Source organism: Lissotriton vulgaris, chromosome 1_1 (assembly GCF_964263255.1).
Source record: "Lissotriton vulgaris chromosome 1_1, aLisVul1.2, whole genome shotgun sequence".
NCBI classification, from domain to species: Eukaryota; Metazoa; Chordata; class Amphibia; order Caudata; family Salamandridae; genus Lissotriton; species Lissotriton vulgaris.
This window is the reverse complement of record NC_141685.1, coordinates 246215647-246226119: the sequence shown is the minus strand read 5'-3', so window position 1 is coordinate 246226119 and position 10473 is coordinate 246215647. Positions and strand designations below refer to the sequence as shown.

At 43.5% G+C, this 10473-nt stretch overlaps 2 non-coding genes across 2 annotated transcripts; both read left to right on the top strand.

Moving 5' to 3' along the window:
- The first annotated feature begins 476 nt into the window (after positions 1–476).
- Positions 477–562, top strand: TRNAY-GUA (transfer RNA tyrosine (anticodon GUA)). The gene is given in 2 exon segments: positions 477–513; positions 527–562. It is a non-coding gene; the product is annotated as a tRNA-Tyr (tRNA).
- Positions 563–2225: 1663 nt separating this feature from the next.
- TRNAE-CUC (transfer RNA glutamic acid (anticodon CUC)) lies at positions 2226–2297 on the top strand. The gene has a single exon. It is a non-coding gene; the product is annotated as a tRNA-Glu (tRNA).
- The last annotated feature ends 8176 nt before the right edge of the window (positions 2298–10473 follow it).

Genomic DNA, 10473 nt, shown 5'->3' with positions numbered 1-10473 from the left:
GCAAGATTTGTCATTGGCTTAGTACATTCAGCAGATTCTCTCTAAGACCTTCTTGTGCTGACTAGTGTCGGAATCAACAATACAATCACATGACATAGGATGACGTGTAAATAGGATGGACGGCAATGTTCAAAAATAGCAATAGCTCACATATAGCTCCTGATTTATATTAATACAAATTAGCGCTCACAACAGTAATATAGTCAAATGTAAACATGAAATATAACAAAAGCAAAACCAATACAAAACTCTAATCCAACACACCTATTTTGTTTGAGCGCTCTATACAAGATAAAATAACCCATTTGTAACTTTTGGCTTCCAAAAAGAATACATTTGAATAAATAATCAAATTCATTCACTATTCAGCCATTTTCCATAGAAGTTGAACTTTCTGGCTGGTTCGCAGCTTCATCACCCATGTCATTGGTGCTTAGACACAAAGATCAGGCTATATGCTGGCTGTATTATCTGAGCCTTCGATAGCTCAGTTGGTAGAGCGGAGGACTGTAGTGGAGTGACTGTCATCCTTAGGTCGCTGGTTCAAATCCGGCTCGAAGGATTTTTGCAAACTCTTCACTTTTTTTCCCTCTGCTTCACAATGGAAAGCGCCTCTTTCTCGGACCCTCACACGCCGGGGCTTTTCCTGCCTCCCCTCTTCACCTTTACAGCCCAGCTCTCTCCTCCGGCGGGGGCGAGGGGGGTGGTGTCTCCCGCCCCCCCCTCCCTGAGTGCAGCCCCCGCCGCAATGCCCCCTCATCAGACAGAGCCAGGGGCCCCTGGGCTGAAGAGCCAGTCCGGGGCCCCGTCTGAAGCAGCCCTGGGAGCTGGTTGTGGTGACTCTGGCATCAGGGGATGCTGCTGAGAGCGTCTGCCTGGAGGCGAGAGGGTTGTTGGGAGGTGTGAGGGAGGAGTGTGTTTGTGTGTGTATGGTGGGTGAGAGTGTGTGTTTGTTGAGCCCGTGGCCCCCTGTGTTGGTGTCAAAGGGTTGATAAATGGCACGAACCGGTAGCATATCGGGGAGAGGCGGCTCGAAGGCCACATGAGGAGCGGCTCAGCAGGTCGAACTTCATCGGTTCCTCGTTAGTATAGTGGTCAGTATCCCCGCCTGTCACGCGGGAGACCGGGCGACGGGGAGGATTTACTTTTTATTTATTTTTCAAACTCATACTACATTTTGAGCATTGAACACTTATTTTGAACGCAATTTTTAATGCGATACTGATATATTTTTTTTATGGACACCACAGCTCGTACAACTTAAAACATTTCCTAAAGCAATCACATACCCTTCACAATCTATCACGGAGTTTGTAAGTGCTACCTACACCTTCGAAAGTAGATTTCTGCCTTTTTATTTTAAGCTGCTGTGTACTTTCTTGGAAATGAAAACGTGTCATGGAAGGTAATTATTGAAATAAAAATCGGAGTACTACATAATGAATAACATGTAAATGAGTATTTTTTCAGGCTAAATAAAACTAATAAGGGGAGGGCTCTGAATGGGGACTTGGTTTATATGACGTGAAACTTTTCATCTTTATTTAAGTGAAATGGTTTAGAACTTGCAGGCACAGTGTGAAATCAAAAGAACCACTGCCCCGGACGTGCACTCCCCACCACCCTCACCAGAGCGTTATGTTTCCTGGGTCCAGGCATGACTTCCAAAACCAGGCCAGCTGTTTACGGTGCATGCTGGGACTTGTAGTCCTGTTTATAACACCCTACTATTGGGCCACGGGTCCCATAATCCAAAGGAGACTGTCAGGGGGGGCTGCTCGTGCAGGTGTGCACCTGGGACACCTCTGAGCTGCCCTCCCTCAGAGACTGTCATGGGGGCTGCTCGTGCAGCTTTGCACCTGGGACACCTCTGAGCTGCCCTCCCTCATGGAGCCTCGAAAAGAAGCTATGCTCGCCCTTTTAATTGCACTTTCTATTTCATTTGATGGTGATCGATTCTTGATGTTTCCTTTCACCAGTATGTGAGATGAGGGTGTCAGACGTCTTCGATGCTTGGAAACTCTCCACAAACTTCGACCTATTTAAGGCACAGTCGTTGTTTTCCTCGTAGTTTGCCTGGAGCGCCCTTTCTGTGTCTGCTGCTATATTCCTTCCTATAATAAATATTAGCTGTGTTACCTACTTTACTTGACGAAGGAAATTCAACTCAGGAAGATATTCAAGTACCCAGTGCATTTCACTCGTGCTTTCTGTCGGACAAGCGCTCCCTGGTGGTCTAGTGGTTAGGATTCGGCGCTCTCACCGCCGCGGCCCGGGTTCGATTCCCGGTCAGGGAAGGTGATTTTTGCTTACTTTTTTTCACTTGTGTGGTTCGATTCTGACCAGGGAAAGATTTTATTTTTCATTGTGTTTTTTATTGTACTGGAACACATGTTTTTTATATTAAAACATTGGAACTGTTTTATTACATGTATTTCTCCATCAATTGAGTGTCACCAGTTATAACAACATTCCACTCTCAGAGGAAAGCCACTGACAGAAGAGCGAGCGGCTGCTGGGTCACCAGACTGATGATTGGCTTAGTAGATTCAGGAGACTTTCACTGAGAACCTTTAGAGCTGACTAGTGTGAAACTATTAAAGTTTATTATTGATCAGAATCAATAATAATAGCAAATGACATATGATGACGTTTAAACAAGATGAAAGAGAATGTAAACAGAGTTTAATATTAGCAATAGCTCACATATAGCGCATCATTTTTATTATTTGAAAATTAGCGCTTGACCCCCCTGCTTTCTCGCCGTGCGAGAAGGCAGAAACAAATGGTAGTTATTGCCGTTATATAACTACCATTTGTGATTTGTTCCTGCCTTCTCGCACGGCGAGATAGCAGAACTTCTTGGTTTAGAGTGGGGGTGTTACTCGAGGGCAGGGGGGAGTGGCTTGGGGGAGTGGCTTGCCCACTGTTGTTAATACTGACTGAGGCCGCCCAAACAGTCAGTATTAACAACAGTGGGAAAGCCACTCCCCCCTGCCCTCGAGTAACGCACCCAGTCCCTGACTCTCTGTATGCTGCAGCAGCAGCATGTATAGAAAATGACGTAGCCTGGGGCAGCCGGCCGCACCAATCAAAAACGCGGCAGTGGAGAGGAAGGCTGCCTGCCGCGCCGCCTTCCTGATGACGTACTGCCTGCAGGACTTGAACCAGGACGCGGGAGTCGGGACGGAGTCTCTACGGACGGTAAGTTTATTTTATTTTATTTTATATATAATATTTGTTTTGTTTCAACTTTCCAAACCCCTCCCTCCTTCCCCCTCATCCCGCGAGTGCGACCCCATTTCCAACCCCCCCCACCACCCGACTGCTGAACAGAGAATTTAAATTACTTAAAATGAAGCAAGCCGGCATCGTGTGTCTCCGGAATACTTTACTACGTTTGTGGCCCGGCCTCGAGTTTGCATTTTGAACTCTCGTTTTCCACTGTTGTTTCCCTGACATTCAACCGTACGCCTTATGATATTATTTCTATGAAAAGCCTCAAAGTCTTTGGGCAAATCAGAGAAGGCTTTTGTGGACGGAGCTGAAAAAAACGTGCATTCATTCCCTGAAGGACAGACTGCACTTTCTATTCACCACTTGCAAGGAAATCTTGGGCTTTCAAGTGACCTGCGAGCGAGGGTTTGGAGTGCACAAAGGTCGGCATTCAGGTTTATATGAAAAACAAGTGAAGGCACATAAAAAAGACTTTCTTCCTCTACCCGCTACCAGTCAAAGCACCCCTCTCCTTGTACCTCACATTCAAGTGTTAAAATATATGACCACTAAGGGCGTGGGTTCGCGAGTGGTTCTTTGTGGCTGAAGTGCATGGAAACTGCTGGAATACATATTGATTTGACCCAGTAGCATAGTTTGGATGACACATGAGGCGAGCCCTGGTGCGAGAAATGAAAATGGCATTTTTGACTGCTGATCGGGGTAGTAAGATACAGCAAATACGCTACTGGGTCAAATCAATATGTATTTCTAGCAGTTTCCATGCACTTTCCCTGAGAAAATCAGGGATCAGGTTGCTCACTATGCTAAATTGCGTAGTGCAATCCTGTCTGTGGGCTTCCGCCTCACCACTTTTTGCAGCCACCAGCCGCCACTGTCAACAAGAATCTGCTTAATGCTTCATCTCCTTCATTTAATATAATTGTCGAGAGGTGAATCTAACTTAGTAGTAATGCACCATAGCAACTTCCTACCCAATTAGGTGGTAACTGGGAATACGTTGATTTACCACATATATAATATCTGCCTGTAAGGGTAGCTTCTACCTTGGAAAAACATCCTTCCTTTTATTAAATAGCTGTGTTCACACTCACTCCATCCTAATTACTTGATTGTCTTATTTCCCCCTGGCTGTCGTACCATACATAATTCTTCTTTATTATTCACTTCAAGCCTCAATTTAGTAGGATGTTTCTTTAAAATCTCCTCACCTTTCCCAATAATATGGACATTATTTGTTTTCTCTTCTCCTCTTTCTTCATCTTCTCTTGTCCTTTCATTCAAATAATCTATTTTTCTTTCCTCTGCATTAATTTTACATCTTGCATCATGCACGTTATGATCTGTAATGCTTTTGTTAGATAAAGGAGTAAAGAATTTCATCATAAACTCCTGCTGTTCCCTTGATTTAGACCCTTTATAATTATTAGACATATGTTTAGTAGTCCACAGATATATATTCTCGATTTACAATAGCTAAATTTTCTAAAGAAAAGAGAATATAGCCCTAAAGAAGTCGATGTGCACAACCATTAAGCACAACAAAACACGTGTTGGCTAAGAATTTCAAGATTAAACTGAAGTGACTGTTTCAGCAGAGGAACAAGCGTGTTTTTTGTTACTTTTAATGATATATTGTCAGAGGGGACACAGACCGGGCCGGACTGGGAACCAAAACCAGCCCGGCAAAGTGCTCGGCCGGCCTGGGGGGGGGGTGGGGGGCGAGAGGGGGCATGCATGGTGAGGAGAAAAGGAGGATCCAGCCGTAGAACTTGGGGACGTCACAGAGTCCGGAAGAAGACGCCGAGAGGAGTTGCGAGGACCCGAGAAGACCGAACCGGAGGAGAGGCAACACGCGGCAACGGAGGAGCTCACGTAAGAGGTCGGAGATGCCGAGGAGTGGTCCGAAGACTGGTGGATCCCATCTCCCCCCCCCCCAGGAGGGCGCAACCGCCGCCGTAACTCAGGAGAGCAGGAGAGTTATGGCTTGGATGGTGAGTGACCGCACACAGGGGTACAGCTGGGAAGTACAGAGAAGCGGGAGGTGTGTTGTGGGAGGAGGGAGGACGGGTAAAACTGGGCACTGTAAATAGCGTTCCTCACACCATTCCCTTTAGCTCTTGTCTACACAATTCCCTGAGCACTCCTATTTCCGCCGATCCCTTCCACAGGTGGTGTCAGAAGTGGGATCGGGGGAAATGGAGGCTGTTATGAAGAAAATGGCAGACAATCAGGAACAGTTAGGAAAAATCATGGAAAAGTTCCTAGCTGTAGCAGAGGAGGACCGCAAGAAGTTATACTGAACCCTCACGGAACAAAGCACAGCCCAGAAAAAGGTAATAGGTAAACTAGCGGAGGTGCTAGGCCAATCAAGACCACATACTAGCCTTCCCTCAGTAGTAATTCAAAAGTATGTTGCCGGGGAAGACCCAGACTTCTACTTCGCAAATTTTGAAGAAATGGCCAGGGTGGCAGCATGGCCCCAGAATAAGTGGGGACAGTACTTGGGCCCATTGCTTTCAGGAGACCTTCAGTCAGCCTACCAAGCAGCCAATACCCTAGGTCTCACCCCTTATGAAGAAGTCAAGCGGAGCATTTCGGAACTTATGGGAATTGACACAGAAACATACAGGATCAGGTTCCGACAGATCAGAGAGGGTCCCCAAGGAACTCCAAGGGCCTTATACTATAGGGTAAGAGATTTGGCAGACCGGTGGCTACAGCAAGTAACTGCTACCAAGGAGGAAATAATGGCGAAAGTATATCTAGAACAATACCTGACTTCCCTACACCCTCCCATACAGAAATGGGTCAGACAACACCCAACTCGCGTTAGAAAATGCTGTAGAGATAGCCAGCACTTTTAGCCATGCTCAAGAGAGCCAGAAAGGAAGGGAAGACCTTCCATGGAGACACCCCGAGCGGGGCAACACCACTTGGACCGCTAGACCCCCACCCACCAAGAATCCAGAACCTGTAACCCTCTTGCCCTGTCCCTTACCCGTTGTACCCAGACCACTGATCCCACAGGGACCCCAGTGTTTCCTCTGCGGAGGATATGGGCATATAGCTCGGCATTGCCCCCAGGAGGAAGAGCCAAAGGAGATTGGACTAACCCGGTCCCATCTCTGCAAAACAGACAGAAGAACTCTTCCCTACCACCGACAGGTATCTGTTAACGGAGAACCCAAAGATGCCCTTATAGATACTGGTTGTCTACAGACCGTTATGCAGCCCCAGAACATTCCCAGAGGTGTACCTGATACCCAAGGGACTGTAAACATTATATGTGTGAGGGATAAAAAATAGATTTCCCATACATAAGGAGTATCGGTCGTATATTATGTTGGCATGATGCATCTATATGTACCCTTTTGCTTGATATATATATATATATATATATATATATATATATATATATATATATATATATATAGCGCTCAAAACTTTTCTCAGTTAGCAAAAAAAGAGGCAGCACTCATAGATTGAGAGATATCACAGTGATTTAATGTGGGAAAAAGAAAGCACAAGACGCGTTTCGGCGTAAGCCTTCGTCAGTGTGTCACTCGTGACATGCAAACAGCAAGTTAATAAAGTTATTTCACATTCATTGACAATAACATAGGACTTAACCCTTGTGCACCACTGCGGGCGCCATCTTTGAATGGTGTTGTATCCATTGAAAGGGTATGATAGTTATACATTGCCATTAAATTATGACGTTTCAATAGAGCCGTGGATCGGCAAGTGTCCTATGTACAAAGTGTCAAAACATGATTTATAAACTTATACTGAAAATAACAATGCATTTCATCAAAAGAGTGTGTCATGATATGTCTCAACAAAAATTCAAAATGATAGCGATGATCAGGTTATCAAGAATTCTCAAAGTTCATCGAGCTTATCAGCAAATAATATCTCAATGGTAAAATGTATTATACAAGTTATTCCCATCGAATCAATAGGTCAATTCCAATATCATCTTACAAAGAAGTTAGTGTAAACTTATATAACACTATCTTTCTTATTTTTGTCTGTGATGGAAATAATTCATAAGCATAGTCGCCTTCTCTTGATTCCAAATTCTCTATATATACATATATACATATCTTGGGCCCCTCAATCACTGCATAGATGGTAAATTAGTGCAGGGAACCACTAGCAAAATTCCAACCTAAGCAAAGAAAATGCGAAATTCATACATGGCAATCATACAGTTCATGATTCTTCAAAGACAGCATTGAAACAGATCATTCCCCGGGAGGCGTGTAATTGTTACAATTTCATTTTCCTAAATGGCATGACAGTTCCTCTCCGCTGTTAAGTCCTCTCGGGTGTTTGGTGGAGAGATCTACAATATACCTCAATTCCAACCTGCGGAGTCTTCTTAGCCGATCACCTCCTCTCACGTTGGGTGGGACAGTGTCCAACCCAAAGAATTGGAGTTTGGTACGGTCTTTGCCATGTTCTTCGGCAAAGTGCCGGGCAACTGGATATGCGGTGTCAACTTTCTCGATTGCCCGAAGATGTTCCAGAATCCTCAGTTTGAGTTCCTTAATTGTGCTGCTGATGTAGCGAAGGCCACACGGGCAGAGCAAGCGGTATACTACAAACTGGGAACTGCAAGTTATAAACTTCTTGATGGGCACTGTATTGCCAGTGTCCGGTATGATATACGATAGCACTCTTCTGCTCCCGGCACAGGCCTTGCAGTGCCACAAGGAAAGAACCCCAATATTTGTTTCAAGGTATTAGTCTTTGGAGTTGGTTTCTCCAGATGGCTGGAGACCAACATGTCACCTAATGATCTGGCTCTGCTAAACGTTATTAGAGGATGAGCTGGTAAATTGCGATTCTCCTATTAACATGACCAGAGAATCTGGATTTCATTAAAGACACGGAGGCTAACATTATGCATGCAACTTTTAATGCAGTCCAAGCATAGCCGCATATGTCACAAAGCAAAAGTTCCAACTTAGAATACATATGAACCAACAATAGCATGAATCACTAGGCAATCAGCCTCTTTTAAATGTGGTGACAGTGAGAAAGGAAATGTCCAAACAACTCCAATGAAACATCAAACTTGAAGAAGTATGACGGAAGAATACACCATCCACGATTGATTCACCAGATGTGGAATCAAGAAGACAAAATCAAGAAAGATTATCTGCAAAACAAAGAAAGGTTGTTAATAAACTCAAATAAAAATATTAAGGATTTGAATAATAAACAATCAGCTAAATAATAGTCCTGAAAAGGAAAAGAAAGTAAACAGTCCTGCAAAGGAAAAGAATGTAAGCTTGTAAGTAAAATATTCAAATAAGAATATCATATCATAAACATCAACCTGTACCGTAATATATCATATAATCAACCACCCAGGGAAAGGGTGGGAGGGATAATGTTAGCCTCCGTGTCTTTAATGAAATCCAGATTCTCTGGTCATGTTAATAGGAGAATCGCAATTTCATTACAAGACCGGAGGCTACCATTATGCATGTTGGTAGCCATGTAAAACAACATCAGACATGTGAGATACAGGTTTTCAATAATGATGAGCAAAGGTTCTAGAATTAGACCAATCACCAGCCTTTAGAATATCATCTAACTTACCACCTGACCAGAATGACTTACTGGCCATTGCGCCTCTAATAGAATGTGATTTAAAAATATCCAGATTGATTCCAGCAAGCTTCATGTTTGTCTTAACCCATCTAGCAATAGAGGAAGAAGAAATTCCTTTGTGGGGTTTAACAAAAGAGATGAGTATTTGAGATACATTCAAAGGACGAAGAGAGTTCATTCTAACATCGTATTCTTTCATACATTGAACAACACAGAGTTTAGTGCAACTATCAAAACTAGGATAGAAAATAGAATCTGACATAGTTTTAGTTCTTCTATGTATTTCAAAATTAACCCCAAACATATCATACGATGTATACGAAATACCAAGAGCTTTAACATCAGAAACTCTTCTGCATGAAATTAAGCAAAGAAGAGTAGCTAATTTGATAGAAAGATTCTTCCCGCTGAGAAGAGAATTAACTGGCCAAGAACAGAAAAGGTTGAGAATTAAATTAACATCCCAAAGAGATTGATATCTAGGTTGAGGAGGTCTTCTAAGTCTGATACTCTTAAGTATTCTACAAATAAATTTCTAAGTCTGATACTCTTAAGTATTCTACAAATAATAGGATTTTTACCTACCGTTTTATTGTTAATTAGAGAATGTCCAGCAGAAATAGCAGATCTAAAACAATTGAGAGATCTGTAACTTAAACCTCTGTCGAATTGTTCTCCCAAAAAATTAACTATATTAACAATAGGTGCCTCCACGGGATCCAAGTCCCTTTCCAAGCACCAATGTGACCAGACTTTCCAAATGTTGCTGTACCGGTAATATGTCCCAGGGGCCCACGACTCTCCAAGGAGAGTTGAAGCTGTTGACAAAAGTCTTGCGAGATCGTTAGATCTCCTGACACATTCCAAGCAAGAAGGTTCAAATTCCATGTCTGAACAAGAAGGTTAATTTGACCGTCTGCGTCTGTGAGAAGATCTTTCAGAGGAGGAATTAGGAAGGGAAAATCGTAGGTTAGTTCCAGAGCTGTTGGGAACCATGCTTGGGATGGCCAAAACGGAGTTACTAGGACAATTGAGGAATGTTCTTGTCTCACTTTCTGAAGGAGACTCTGGATCATTGTGAATGGAGGGAAGGCATAAGCGTTGATCCCTTCCCAAGATTGGAGAAAGGCATTCATTGCTAGAGCACCGAGATCGGGCATCCAGCTGAAATAGGATACCAATTGGGTAGTCAATCTGCTCGCAAATAGGTCTATTTGGAATGGGCCCCAGAAATGATTCAGGGAGTTGAAAACAGAAGTGTTGAGTTTTCAATCGCTGTAATCCAAGATGAATCTTGAATTCCAATCTGCGCAAAGATTGGATTTCCCGGAAAGGTATTCTGCTCTCAGAGAGATTTTGTGTTCTAGGCAGAAAAAACAAAGCTTCTTTGCTAGATTGGAGAGGTCTTCTGACTTGGTCCCTCCTAGACGTTTATGTAAGTGACGGCAGACATGTTGTCCATTTTCAATATGACTGATCTTCCTTGAAGGAAGCGTTTGAAGCTCATTAGAGCATAAAGCCCTGTAGTTAATTCTAGATAATTGATGTGGTGCAGGGACTCTTGCTGCGACCAAATACCTCCAGTGTTTTGGTCCTGTAGACAAGCAC